Consider the following 9,793-nt stretch of genomic DNA (forward strand, 5'->3'; position numbering starts at 1 on the left):
GAGCTGTGAGATGGTGTTTGTTGAAATTTTAACTCGTATTTAATTTATCACAAATGAAATTGATCACATTTTAAATGTTCTTGGACTTCCATGTTTCACTTCCATGCAATGCCTGTTAACGTGTTTTTGACATCTACCTTAAAAAAATATTGATTGGTGAAAGATCTTCACCCTTGTTGCGCATTCACTCCCACTCCCTGGCTTCTGCTTTCCTCATTTTGTGATGTCTTTTGATGAGCGGCAGTTGTTACTTGTAACACGATCATATTTATCCATCTTTTGCTTACCCATTTGTTTGGCTTTTTAAAGAAGTTCTTCATTCCCCCAGACATCATAATAGCATTCTGTTAGGTATGCTCCAAAAAGGTTTCATGATTTTTGTCTTTCACAGTTAATGTCTATTAATACCTTCAATTTAAGTTTCAACTTACCTGCAGTTTATATTCATGCCTTGTCTCTGAAAAAAACAGCTTTTTTTCCAGCAAAGCCTGTGGAGAGAAGATACCACCTTTCCTCTCCCCTCATCTCCCTTCACCACAGCCCCATCCCTAGAGGCTGTCAGAGATGCAAGAAATAAGAGAGAGCGAGAGGGCAGGACAGGGCAGGAAGAGAAGGATGGAGCTGATGCCTTCCGTGTGTGCTGTGGGGTTCTCTCCCCCAGGAGGGGAGTGTTTAAGTAAAGGCCTGAAGCCAGTGGAGGAATGAGCTGTCTGTCGCTGGAAGAGAAGCGTGTTTCAGGGAAATCAGAGAGAAGGGAAATGCTCTTTGACTGGAAGGGGCATGGGGATTTCAAAGAACAGCCCAGGATGCCATGTGGTCCAAGCACCTGAGAGGAGAATGCGGGAATGAGGTTCATTTTCACAAACGTTCCTGTTCTTCACACTAGCTGCCTCCACCTCCAGGTTAAAAAAAGTCCCACTTTTAAAGACTCACCTGAACCTCCTCTCCCCATGGGACTGTCAGGGCTTCTAGACTCCTGGGCAGGGCGAGTGGACTCTCCACTGCCCTGTGACGGGGGTGCTTTCTGTTTTTACCAGCAGAGAATGAGCTTCTCAAAGAGAGATTTTGTTCTTTATCACTAGTGATAAAAATGTCCTGTAAATATTGGATGAATTTACAACTGAATCCAAGAAGGAAGGATGCTAACTTTTCTTCCATCTTCACCTTGGCCCGTTAGAAACTGGGTACAGTAGGAACCCTGGGCTTCTGTTAAAAAGAATCTAGTAACTATCAGGTCAGTCTTTAACCTTGTAGGTAGGTCCCAGGAATGAGACTCAGGCCAAAGCTTCCCGCCCTCCCCTCACTGAGAGTTGGTGACCGGTCAGCCCTTCTCTCTGTGCTCTGCCCAGTGGGTGTCAAGGTCCGCAGGCTCCATGGGCTGATCTTCCACCTGGCTTGGCTCTCCTTGGCCATCCCAGATTCCCAAGTGCCCGCCGGGTTCAGGGACCAAGAAGCTGGTGTCATTACCTGCTGGTGTCATCACAGCCCTGGGACCCAAGCTGAACCACGTTTGCTTCTGGTGACAAGGGCGCCCGCCTGTCCCTGAACAGAGGGGCTGGCCATGCTGCCCTGGTCAGCTTCCGCACGGACAGCCTCCTGTCGTTTCTCCTTGACTCGGCCTGTCCCTTTGCCTTATCGGGACGCCCTGCCTGTCACAGACACTGCTGTTCCTCACCCTGAATGGGGAAGCAGGTAAGTCCTTATGACCCTGAGAATCCCAGGGTGGTGAGTTGTGTGGCCAGCCCTGGCCTTAGCACCCCAGGATGATCAGCGGCCTAGCCCACAATGAATGCAGTCGATTCATTCTGCCTGAGAGAGAGGACAAAAGGGTGGGTCCTGAAGGTATTTACTGAGTCAGGCATGCTGAGATCTGGCCTGGTTTTCCTGATGGGGAGTCTGAATCATCATTGAAAGACGGTAGCCTTCCCCAGCAGTCTGGGGGCTCAGGAAGCCCAGCCAGCCTGCGGGCCCTCTGCTACCCCCAAGTTAGCCCGGCAGACAGCTGCTCCGGGGTCCACGGGCTGCTCTTCTCCTGGGGTTTTCTGGTGGTTTTAGTCCATTGTTACCCTCACATCTCCTTGGACTATTCAGCAGAAGTGATGTGTGCCTTTTCCCTGAGATGCTGAACACAGTGGACATTCCTCCTTTTCTGTGACTGGAGTTTTGTGAGCATCCTAAATAGCCAACAGAATCAGGTGCAAAGTGTCAGAAGAAGCATGTGTGAAAAAGGTCCCCAACCAGGAGAACAGGCGTGTCGTCAGGCGAGCCCAGTGTGATGGAAGCTAGGGCAGAGGTGGTGATGGGCAAGGAGGAGTAATGAGGGCTTATTTACTTTTCCTAACTTTAAAAAATATTAAGTTTTTATAGACTATATTTGAACATTTTGGTAGCTACAAAACAGATGTATAAAATTTTCTCACTACCTTCTTCACAATAACTCAGTTTCTCTCTGTGTTCTTAAACTTTGTTCAAATTTGAAAATTGAATGCAATGTGTGTCGATTCTTATTTCTTAGTGCTGAGTGTGCGTTGAGGAGAAAGGGTAGAGTGGGCCCAATAGAGCGCAGGGCGCTGGAGAGCAAACTACAGACTAGGGCGCTCCAAGCCCGCACTCTCCACAGTGAAATCAGTAAAACCACCAGGGTCTGTCAGCGCAGGGGACCGAGAAGTAGCAACAATGATCTCTTTTCTGCTCCCACCATTGCCAGCCCTAGCAGGGGTCCAGAGTGGCTCCTGGGGTATGTGTGTGCACGTGTTGTGTGTGTGTACGTGTGTGTGTGTGTGCCTGTATGTGTGTGTGTGTGTGCACGCATGTGTGTGTATATGTGTGTGTGTGTGCGTGTGTGTGCGTGTGTGTGTATGCCTCGTATTTCTTCCTGCCACAGAAGTGAGTCTGGATGCTTCAAGTAAGCAGTGGCCATGCCACACAAACAGCGCGGTGAACAGGGTAGTGTCCTTGGGAGCTGAGTGTGCACAGAGTTTGTATAATGGGTCCAGGGGCAAACTTCCGGTTGTTCCCGTGGTTCACAGCTGTTTTGTGAGGGGAATGGTCTTCCCCTGGGATATCAGCTCAAAGCTGATGGAGGGAAGGACTACACAGGCGTGTGTTAGAGCCGGCAGCTCTGGGCACGCATGATTGGGCAAGCCAAGTGAACGGCTCGAGGCTCCTGACCTGAAGGAAGAGACTGCGGACACAGGGATCCCAGGCCTGCAGAGTCAGAGCTCTGATTGGCCGCAGGGGCTCTGGGTGTTGGTGGAGCAGAGAGGTGGAGGGGCTGAGATGCCAGCTGCCTGTCCCAAGACTAGAGGAGGAGGGGCAGGAAAGCACGTCGTGTGGCCCATCTTTGTTTCTGCACGTCTTTCTGTCCAGACACCAGGCTATAGGGAAGACTTGATTCTTGCTTGTTAGAACCGCTTTAGCTATTCTAATTCTTTATTCTTCCACTGCATTTTTAAAAAAGGTAAATGTGTGTATATATGCACCGCTGGAAGTGCTAGAACTTTGTTTTCATTTAGCGGTTTGCCATAGATACCTTTCCAATACCTATAGATCTAACTCATTTAAATAACAGCAATAAACCAAAAAGCAAATTGATAGTTGTGTTATGTAAAAGCAGGGGTCCTTGCCATGCTTTCTAAATATTCTGTTATTAAGTAATGCTGATGTCAACATTGTTGTTATACGTGTAGTTGCACACCTGTTTCTGTACACCCATTTCTTGTCAGCTGGCTTTGCTTGCTAAAGACTAAAAGACCAATCACGTAGTCAAATTTTCAGTCCTTTCCTTTATGGCTTCTGAGCCTTGGGTTTTATTCTTCAGCAGCATCGCGACTCTGAAATTACAGAATGAAATGTCTCCCGCGCTCTCTCTCTTTGTGTTACCGTCACTGTTTCAGCCTGCAGTTCACACAGCCCAGCCCCCTGTAGAATCTCCCTTACTCAGGTTGGCTGGGCCTTGCAATCTCGCGGGGAGGGCCTCTCCGCCGCGGCCTCCCGCTCTCCGCCCGCCCTGGGCCGCTCCGCGCCGTGCTGTCCCGAGCGGGGAGCCCCCTCCGAGGCACAGGCCCCCGGCGAGCTCGGGCGTTCGGGCGGTAGGCGCCACTGCGGCCTGCCGGCGACGGCGCCTCGTCCCGGGGACGCTCGAACCGGTTGTCGTGCGCCCCGGCGGCCGCTTGCAGAGCGTTTCTTTCCTTCGGCGACCTTCACAAGGGCTGCGATATAGCAGGCATACGCGGAAGGGAGCTCCAGAGGCCCGCAGCACTGGCGGCGATATCTCCGGTGCTGCGGAGGCCTGGGCACGCCTGCTCCTGCTGAAGATTGGATCTGCCGGGTGTTGGGCGGCTGCCTGGGGCCGGTGCGGGCGGGTTTGGCTGCTCGCTCGGGTCGACCAGCATCTCCCCGCGCCCATCCGTCCGCGGGGACTCGGAACGGGAAGAAAGAGGATCTTTCCCGCCGGAGCGCTGGTGGCTCGGCGTCCAGACTCTTGGGTCACCGTTTAGGGCGTTTGTTTCCCTTCCTCGGTATCCCCGCTCCACACTCCGAGGTTTGGCCAGCCAGCACGTACCGTTCTCGGAGAGCTCGTTGGCGGGCCTGGACGCGTCCTGCTCCCGCTTGACTGGAGCGGGCAGGCTTGCGTGACGAGGCCGGCCCGTGTCTCCAGGAGCTGGGGAGCGGTTGAGACGTTTCTTCGGTCCCGGGTACCGCCCGGGCTATAGTTCGCGGCTGAGACTGACGGTGCCCACGCGGTGTCCTGGGCCACGTTGTTCAGTTTTTCCGTCTCAGCTGAGAGTTGCCTTGTATCCGTCGGCTGTCCCTGGATCACGGCCCTCCCCCCTGGAGTGGGACGGTTCGAACGCGCGGAACAAGGCGACGCTGGGCTGCGCGCCCGGCTGGCACCGCGGGCTGTCGCCGCCTGGGGCCCAGGTCCGCAACAGAGACGGGAGGCGGGGAAGCTGCTCCCCGACGCCCACTGTCGTTTCTCCAGGCTCTGCGATCATACGAGGCCGGGCTGTGTCTACACGGGGACCGCTTGTTGTCCCACCTTTTCCCTTTGCGGCCCTGGACCCCACACTCACGAATCCCCTCACCGCGCGTGTTAACAGGGAACGCAGCGAGCGAGTAAAAAGGGAGCCTCATGCGCGGCTCCAGTCCTGCCTGGGTTCGGCGGTCAGAAGTGCCAAACAAATGCTTGAGGCACAGAAAGCGTCCGCGGCCGTCACGTGGAGGGTCCTAAGGAAACGCGAGCCTGGCGCCCCTTTAGTGTCAGAAAAGCCTGTGAACGGAGGATGCGGAGAGAAATGCAACCTCCAGCGCACTCGGAGGGAACGAGTGGTGATGCTGTGCCTTCTGCGCCCTACGATCCGGATTTGTCGCGGTGGTGTTCATGCTGTGTAGTTGCAGCTGGGTGATCACCGCCGACAGGTCGACTAGATAGCCAGACAACTTTGGTGCTTTGAAATTTGCTATAATGCAGTTTAGTAGGGAGAAAGTAGGGGCAACCCACTCCAATACTCTTTCCTGGAAAATCCCAGGGGCAGAGGAGCCTGATAGGCTGCAGTCCATAGGGTTGACTGACTTCACTTTCACTTTTCACTTTCATGCATTGAAGAAGGAAGTAGCAACCCATTCCAGTGTCCTTGCCTGCAGAATCCCAGGACGGGGGACCTGGTGGGCTGCCGTCTATCGGGTCACACAGAGTCGGACACGACTGAAGCGACTTAGCAGCAGTAGCAGGTTTTAGTAGGTGAAAGAAATCTATAATAATGAAAATTACTATTAGCGTTGTTACTCGACGTTACGGTAATTATTACTGTTGTCTGTAATTATGAAGTTTATCCACACAACAGCTGCTCAGTTGAAGATGACCAAAGAGGAGTTTCAGTATGTCTAAGTACTTTAAAACCACAGAAAACTACAACCCAGGAGGCCTGGCCCCATTCCCCGCAGCAGCCATCTGGGAAATCCAGACCCCCAATCTCCGCTGCCATAGGCCTCAAGGTCCAGTTTCGGTCAGTGGCTTTGCTCCCGTATCCTTTCCAATTGGAAACATGGGGGGGAACATGCTCCTCTAAGCAATCCCAGGGGCGCCTCTCTTCCCCGCAGCCGGCCTCCAGCTTCCCTACATCACTAGCTCTGAGCAGGACGTGCCTTCCTGGTTTTCTACCACTCCTCTGCGTACCCCTAGTCTCAGCCTAATGCAAGTGGTGCCGGCTGACCCCTTGCAACCCAGATAGTAGCCGGAAATGCACTTCCTGATCTGTATTTTAAGGTCTTTTATAAACATAACGGAAGCATAATATTGAGTGAGGAACACGTCTAAAATTAAGGCTTTCCTATTTATAGGGCTCTTTATAACTTTTCCATCCTAAAACTAAAGCTATTCAAGGAGGGAGAGAGGCTCAAGAAGCAAGTGATATACAAATAAAACTACATATGTAAGTAATTATGGCTAATTTGGATTGTCGTATGGCAGAAACCAACAGAAAATGGAAAAACAATTTTTCCCGATGAAAAAATTTTTGAAAGAAATGATACTAAAGCTATTTGAATGCCTTTTTGTATGCAAAGACCTAGTTCCACATTACTCTTTTCAGTTTTTCAGCAGAATTCGAAAATTGGCGTGACAAGAGGTTTAGACATCTTTTAAAAATTGCGTTCTAGAAACATCTATTTATGTATGTGTGTACTGCTCACTAGCCTTCATTTAATTGCCATACTTTGAAAAAAATTTGTTCTGGAAGGAATTGTTTTATTTTTTGCTTTGAGACCAATATTTTATGTTTTGTGTTTTTATTCATTACGGAATCTGAGCTGTGTGTCCTCCGGTTGATACTCGAAGACTCAAAGGGATCATTCAGCAGCTGTGGAACTTTTTCTGTGAGTAGCTCCCTCCTTTCTGACGCCCTGCCACACAGATCACAGCCTCGGTGGCCTCCCAGCTCACCCCTGTTCTCAATTCAGATTCTGCCAGAATGTTCATGGGCTCCTCTGCCTGCAGTTGCAGCATGAAGACCGCCTGAAGGCAGAGAGCGGCGGAGTCATCAGGTGTGTGTGTGCTCACCTTCACGCAAGGAACCTAGCCCTGGAACCCCCACACTGCCTGCTGTTCAGGGTCTGAGAACAGTTTCCTATCTTGTTCAGCTTTCTAATTCCCAATGGTAGGTGAGCAAGTAGACACTGTTCCTCTTATCGTTGCAGGAAGGGGAACCCTCTCCAGGGCCCTAGAGTGGGCTCACACGTGCTGACAAAGCAAGAGACTTGGCTGGAGGGGCGCCCGGGAGGACAGCAGCAGGGTGAGGAAGCCCCAGGGGCCCTCTCCACCACGTGACCTGCAGTCTCAGGTTTTATGGTGATGGGGTTGGTTTCCAGGTTGTCTCTGGCCAAGCATTCTGACTCAGGGTTCGTTTCATGCATTTTGTTCAGCTTTCTAATTACCAGTTACTACTGCTGAGGAAGTCCATACACTCTTTGTATTTATTCGGAAGCAGAAATCGCATTTTATTTTAGGAGAAAATTATACTTTTGATGAAGAATTTAAAATCACCTAACCACCCGTGCTTGAAGGTGTCTTTTGTTTCATAGTCTTTGTTTTGCTCCTGAACATGTTAAAATAAAATGAAATATCAGGAGACACACTTAGATGGCTTTCCTCACCCCCTAGAAGAAGTTTATGCCAATAAATTGGGGGTAAGGTCTTATGAGTCTCTGAATTTGAGTCCTTCAGGTACTATCAAGTCACGAAGGCAGTTTTTGCTCCTGTTTTCATAAGATCTGTTGGTGTAATAAGTCACGCTAAATTTTCCCACAGCTTATACTGTGGAGAATTTTTTTTTTCCTGAATCCCAGTGTCCATCTTCTTGCATATCAGTGTTCATCCCCATGTGGATGGGCAAAAAGCATTATAATACTACATCATCCACCCAGTGGCCTGCTGTGCAGGAAAGTACGTCCTGAGGGAGGGCAGTTCCCCCGGCATTGTCAAATAAATAAAAGCAACATGTAGCAAAACACCGTGCTTAGTACACGCTATTTGTGTTTTCAGCTAGGGCATGGAGGAGAAATATACTTCCATGTTTGCTTACAGGGAACTCTAGAAGGACCCGTAAGAAACAAAACACTACCTGCGGAGGGCAGACGGCCCTGGGCACACAGGCTAAACGACAGGAGGCACAAATTAAGGCGAGTATATAATATATCTCTATTATAACCTCCTTGGAATTTTCAGTAAATTGAATTTTTTTAAACCTCCAAAGAATACAATGCATTGTACTGTTTTTATGTTACGATATTTACTGTTTTTACCAACTGAATGGATTTCTGGTTTGTTTTACCAAGGCTGTTGTTGGGCTTCTCAGAATGTTGTTTACTCATGAGTTTTTTCTGGTGGTTTTGATGTTTTTATTTTAACTTTGATAAAGAAAAAGATTTTTCTCAACACCTAGGTGGTTCATCCTTTTCTTTCTTCCTCCTTTCGGATACTTTGTATACTTTGTGGGTTTGGGCACTATTTTCATACCTTTGTTTGCAAGAAAGAGGATAAAGCTTCGCTAGTTTGCTAGGGTCGCCAGAATAAAACACCGCAGCCTGAGGCTTAAATAACAGCGCTGCCTCTAGGTTATCCAGCCTCATGGCATCCGGCTGTGCAGAGCTCTCCCGAAGTGCTCTGCTTTGTCTAATCAGCAGTAATGTTTCCTCTGCTGTTACTGATTTTAGTTGTCTTTTCTCTTAGTCAATGTAGCTAAGGATTTGTTACTTATGTCAACCTGGTTGAAGTAACTTTTGTTTAAAATTGATTTCTTTGGTTTTCCTCTTCTGTATATTTAGCTGAGAGCTAATCTTTACTATTTTCATTCCTCCTTCTAGCTTTGAGTTTGGTTTGGTCTCCCTTTTCTGCCTAGGTGTAAAGATAGGTTGCTTATTTGAGCTTTCTTTTAAACGTATGCATTACCAGCTTTACATTTGTTGGTGTTTTGCAGAATCCCGTACATTGTGGTAGGTTCTGTTGATATTTCGGTTTGTCTCCAGGTATTTTCTGAGTTCCTGTTTTATTACTATTACTTTTTAGCCTACTGGTTATGTAAGAATGTGTTTAATCTTCACATATTGTGGATTTTCCCACCTTTCCTTCTACTATTAACTTTTCGATTCATTGCATTGTGACAGGAAACAGTTCCTTTGCATGATTTGAGTCTATTTATAGTAGACTTATTTTCTGGCCTAACATATGGTCAATTTTGGAGAATGTTCCCCGTGCACTTGTGAAAAGTATGGAGTCTGTCTGTCTCTGTCCGGGTCACACGTGCCCTAGGAGCACGGTTCTCAGGGGTCACCTCTCACTGTCGGGAGCAGCTGTTGGGTTGGGTGGTCATTTTCATGCATTACTAACAGGGGAGGTCACTGGGACAAAAGGGATGCCTTTCTGTCAGCCGGTGACTCTGAGTACCCCATTCTATGGCAGATAGGCCAAGAGTGCGCTCTGGTACGTCCTGGGATCCTCTCTCAGACTCACCCCTTGGCTACATTCTCAGAAACTGGAAAATTTAGCCCTGCAAAAGGTCTGGCCCAAATACAAACTCAGTTCAGTTCAGTCACTCAGTCATCTCCAACTCTTTTGTGACCCCATGGACTGCAGCATGCCAGGCCTCCCTGTCCATCACCAACTCCCAGAGCTTACTCAAACTCATGTCCATCGAGTTGGTGATGCCATCCAACCATCTCATCCTCTGTTGTCCCCTTCTTCTCCTGCTCTCAATCTCTCCCAGCATCAGTGTCTTTTCCAATGAGTCAGCTCTTC

At 49.1% G+C, this 9,793-nt stretch overlaps 1 long non-coding RNA gene across 2 annotated transcripts; it reads left to right on the forward strand.

The window, feature by feature from the left end:
- Nucleotides 1–6,464: 6,464 nt before the first annotated feature.
- On the forward strand, nt 6,465–8,200 carry LOC108634875. 2 transcript variants are annotated; one of them, XR_001917709.1, is made up of 4 exons: nt 6,465–6,876; nt 6,961–7,044; nt 7,198–7,292; nt 8,042–8,200. It is a non-coding gene; the product is annotated as an uncharacterized LOC108634875 (long non-coding RNA). The 2 variants fall into 2 exon arrangements; XR_001917708.1 differs by having other exon boundaries at nt 8,084–8,200.
- The last annotated feature ends 1,593 nt before the right edge of the window (nt 8,201–9,793 follow it).

The sequence above is a fragment of the Capra hircus genome, unplaced genomic scaffold (assembly GCF_001704415.2).
Source record: "Capra hircus breed San Clemente unplaced genomic scaffold, ASM170441v1, whole genome shotgun sequence".
Lineage (NCBI taxonomy): Eukaryota > Metazoa > Chordata > Mammalia > Artiodactyla > Bovidae > Capra > Capra hircus.